Source organism: Salmo salar, unplaced genomic scaffold, assembly GCF_905237065.1.
Source record: "Salmo salar unplaced genomic scaffold, Ssal_v3.1, whole genome shotgun sequence".
Lineage (NCBI taxonomy): Eukaryota > Metazoa > Chordata > Actinopteri > Salmoniformes > Salmonidae > Salmo > Salmo salar.
In genome coordinates, this window is record NW_025550355.1 from 8,892 (window position 1) to 13,772 (window position 4,881).

Below are 4,881 nucleotides of genomic sequence, written 5' to 3' on the forward strand. Positions count from 1 at the left end.
GAGGGAGTGTGGAAAAGCAGGTGAGGGAAGTTTATTTTCGCTCTAGGTTTCAAGACTACATGTAATAACATCAGAGCTGACATATTATTTTATGTCTCTCCTCAGGTGATCATCGAGGTACAGACGCAGTGAGAGGTGCTTGTAAAGACGTGGGATCAGTCAATAACATCATCTTTGAGATGCGCTTCAACCCCAGTGTTTTCTGCCCAGGTATCCCATCCGCTTCCCTCCCACACACACACGACGTCTGGTCCCCACAAGGATAGTAAAAGAAAACGCACACACTCCCCTGTCCAATACAGCTGCTTCTCAGCCCGAAAGAACCTGAGCCAAAACCACTGTTGTGACATTCCAGAGTGAAAAGGTTTACCCTGTCCCTCTCTCACCCCTCTGTGTGTTCAGACGTGGCGTTCTCCAAGATTGACCGTGAGGCTGTGGCGCTGCAGGAGAGGCTACAGAGAGAGGCTGCAGCCTTCATCATCACACAACAGATACCTGACCTGGTGGGTGGAACTCTCTATTGCTGGAGTTCAGTTTGTCAACCTGTTGTAACCTGTCTCTTACTCCAATTTCCTGTGTGTGTCTCAGGTGGAGGCGCATCTCGTGCGGGGCAGTGAGATGCCTCTAGATGGTGTTACGCTGAACCAGGTGCTGCACCAGAAAGGTATCAACCTCCGATACCTCGGCCAGCTGACCATGGTTATCAGCCAATCGGAACACAAGGACTGGCTCCGACACATAACGGTCAGACTCAACTCACACGTACACCAACACAACGGTGCTCATAGGACAGGATGTACGCGCTGTGATAAGTGACTTTTCTAAGCTTCATGCTCTTTCTTTTTTCTCTCTCAGAGGTTGGCTGTGGGAGAGATTGTGGTTCGTTCCTCCAGAAGGATCTTCAACAACTTCCTCCAGGTACTGAAACAGTCTTCATTACAGTCCTTATTAACTGGTCTGTGATCAGTTCCCCATAGTGGGTGACGGGAAACAAAGATTGTCTGTTATATTGAGTCAATACATGTCCATCCTGATCTCGACTCGTCCTCCCTGCCTTCCATCTTTGAGGACCATTCTAGCCAATGAGAAGGCTGATACGAGTGTGAACAACAGGCCATAAAGATAGAGGACTCATCTTTGTATCTGTGCCATTATAGCATCTGTGACAGCATGGGCATTTTAAAGTAGTCCATTTTCTTCTTCATTGGCTGATTTTTCTCCCAACATAGAAATCCCCACCCAGTTGACTGCTTTAAAATGGAAACCCTCAATGGCAATGTCTATGCTAAAATGGATTATAGCCATCTATCTGACAACAGGCGTTTTTTTTTCAAAGTTGCAGAAATGCCACTTGTGTTCACTTCTATCAGTGCATTCGTAACAACCTAATCATTAAGAAACTTATATTAGATCAAATAAGCCTCATGTAGCATATTAGCAATTTACATGTTCGTTGACCAAATTCGACACGCTCATTGACCTCCATACAAAAACTCCTCACTTCGTGGGCTTATTTTCGTGGACAGATTTTGGGCAAAGTAAAACCTCTCGCTTCGCCTCTTCCTACCTGAGGGACTCTTCCTCTCCTCTGTCTGTCCGCAGAGTGTGGAGGTGTCAAGTCTCTCTGCAGCCGTCAGTCACATCCTCTGCTGCCTATTGGTTTCCCACTACAGCAGCACCCCTGCAGGGGAGGAGCCTAAGAAAAGGTTCAGAAGGCGGGGTCGTGGTGGAGCAGCTTCAGACGGCGCAGCCTGGAGTGCGCTCAATGGAGCCGCGGTCTGGAACCTGATTGGCCAGGACGCAGCGTAGACCTATGATATCACTCACAGCCTGGGGTTGGCACATTCAATAAATTCCTCAGTCTGTCACTAATTATTTGTACAGTTCAGTAGACACCTAATGTTTAAAGTATAACACTGCCAGTAGTTACAGTATGAGCTGATGTATTATGTGTCTGTGTTGCAGTTCTACTGCTGACCACCTGGTGGAGACGTATGGGCTGCAAATGGTCTCTCTGCTTAGAGAGTTCTGTTTGAAGGCTGGAATACAGGTACACAAACACATACATGCACGCACACACAAACACACCTTCTCACACTGAGACCTCATCTTTGTGTCCCTCAGCTGCGACTGAGAGAGTACTTATTCGACAACCAAACGAAGGCTCCCGTTGGTCCAGACGACGTGCTCAACATCTTCCCCATTGTCAAGCACGTCACTATGACGACACATGATGCCTCGCGAGCATTCCGAGCTGCTCAGAATAGTGTTCAGAAAGGTAAGGTGGGTGGGTCACTGCTTTGCTTAACACACCTGGTTAGGGTGTGTTTCTTTCCTTGTCAGTTGATGCAAGGACAGATAGCCTAGTGGTTAGAGCTTTAGACTAGCAAGATTGAATCCCCGAGCTGACAAGGTAAAAATCTGTTGTTCTGCCTCTGAACAACTGTTCCTAGGCCGTCATTGAAATAGGAATTTGTTCTTAACTGACTTGCCTAGTTAAATAAAGGTAAAATACAAAATTCTCTGAGACCAAGTTTTTTTTATTATTCTTTACGTGAATCCAAAACGCTCCATTTAGTATGATATGTTCCATTTCCTATGGTATGTATTCATTTGTGGTTGTCCATCACCCATTTTGTATTAAAGTATATGTTGCGAATTTGCAAAACCTATGATATGTTACAAGCTAGGCTAGGGGTTAAGGTAGGAGTTAGGTTAAAGGGTTAGCTAAAAGGGTTAGGGAAAGGGTTAGTTAAGTAGTTGAAAAGTTGCTAATTAGCAAAATTGTCCATGATGAGATTTGAACTCGCAACCTTTTGTTACTAGACGTTCACGTTATACGCCCACCTCTTCCACCTCAACCAACTACCCACCCCTTCCACCCCGACCAACTACCCACCCTTCCACCCCGACCAACTACCCTACTTTCATTTTTGCCTTAAGTAACCATCTGTGTAACCATACCAAATGTTACATTTCATACTAATTTGAGTGTCCGGATGTCTTGTCTTAACCAATCATAGCACAGTATGATATGGCGGTAAAATGTATCCAATTATAATTCAGTATGTTTACACATATGACTATTACACCGGAATGTACATTTTACTATGTTACATCTAGTCTATCTGACCAGGCTGGTGGATGTGGTGTGTTTCTGTCACCCAGGCGTGATGGACCAGGCGGATGAGCGTCTGAAGGAGGCAGCGTACCTGTTTGGCCGTGTGTGTGATGACCTGAACCCAGAGGGCTGCTCCTGTCTCAGCTTGATGGCCAGAGTGGCTTACCTACGAGGCCAGCCCGCAGGAGGTACACAGTCTAGAGGTTCGACCGATTTATGATTTTTCAACGCCGATACCGATTATTGGAGGACCAAAAAAAGCAATACCGATTTAATTTTTTTTTTATTATTATTGTTTTAAAAATAATATATATATATATATATATATATATATATTTGTAATAAGAAGAATTACAACAATACTGAATGAACACTTTTATTTTAACCTAATACAATACATATAAATAAAATCAATTTAGTCTCAAATAAAAAAAGAAACATGCTCAATTTGGTTTAAATAATGCAAAAACAGTGTTGGAGAAGAAAGTAAATGTCACGACTATCAGTGTAGCAGGAAGGGTCAGAGTCAAGGGCAGGAGACTGAGGTCCAAAAACACAGATGTTTATTAACACTGCTTGGAAAAAATAGGCAGCCGTAATATTGGGTGCGCCTAAACACCCGACAGGAGCACAGCTCCAAAACAATAAAGAGAACGGGGCGCAGCCCGCAATAAAAATTGACAGCTCCACAAAACGCTGCATAAACAGGCAGCGTAAATACTGAACAGCCCTTTGACATGACACAAAACAATCCCGCACGAATACCTGAACAAAAAGGACAAACTAAATACCCCCACACTAATACAAACAAGGAACAGGTGAAGACCAAGACAGACAAAACCAAACAACACAGAAACATAGATCGGTGGCAGCTAGTAGGTCGGCGACGACGACCGCCGAGCGCCGCCCGACCGGGAGGGGCGCCACCTTCCGTGGAAACTGTGACAGTAAAAGTGCAATATGTGCCATGTAAAAAGTTAATGTTTAAGTTCCTTGCTCAGAACATGAGAACATATGAAAGCTGGTGGTTCAATATTCCCTGTTCTTCAATATTCCCAGTAAAGAAATATTAGGTTGCAGTTATTATAGGAATTATGACGCCGTAACAACTATTTCTCTCTATACCATTTTGTATTTCATATACCTTTGACTATTGGATGTTCTAATAGGCACTTTAGTATTGCCAGCCTAATCTCAGGAGTTGATAGGCTTGGAAGTCATGAACAGCGCTGTGCTTCAAGCATTGCTAAGAGCTGCTGGCAAACACAGTACATTTTGAATGAATGCTTACGAGCCTGCTGCTGCCTACCACCGCTCAGTCAGACTGCTCTATCAAATCATAGACTTAATTTTAATATAATTATCATAGAAATACGAGCCTTTGGTCATTGCAAAATGGTCAAATCCAGAAACTATCATTTCGAAAACAAAACGTTTATTCTTTCAGTGAAATACGGAACCGCTCCGTATTTTATCAAACAGGTGGCAACCCTAAGTCTAAATATTGCTGTTACATTGCACAACCTTCAATGTAATGTCATAATTATGTAATATTCTGGTAAATTAGTTTGCAGCGAGCCAGGCGGCCCAAACTGTTGCATATACCCTGACTCTCGTGCAATGAATGCAAGAGAAGGACACAATTTCCCTAGTTAATATTGCCTGCTAAAATTAATTAATTTTAAACTAAATATCTAGGTTTAAAAATTTTTACTTCTGTGTATTGATTTAAGAAAGGCAAAAGATGTTAATGGTTAGGT

At 43.3% G+C, this 4,881-nt stretch overlaps 1 long non-coding RNA gene across 1 annotated transcript; it reads left to right on the plus strand.

The window, feature by feature from the left end:
* The first annotated feature begins 628 nt into the window (after positions 1 to 628).
* On the plus strand, positions 629 to 2,256 carry LOC123723856 (uncharacterized). The gene is made up of 4 exons (XR_006767666.1): positions 629 to 918; positions 1,603 to 1,835; positions 1,966 to 2,050; positions 2,125 to 2,256. It is a non-coding gene; the product is annotated as an uncharacterized lncRNA (long non-coding RNA).
* The last annotated feature ends 2,625 nt before the right edge of the window (positions 2,257 to 4,881 follow it).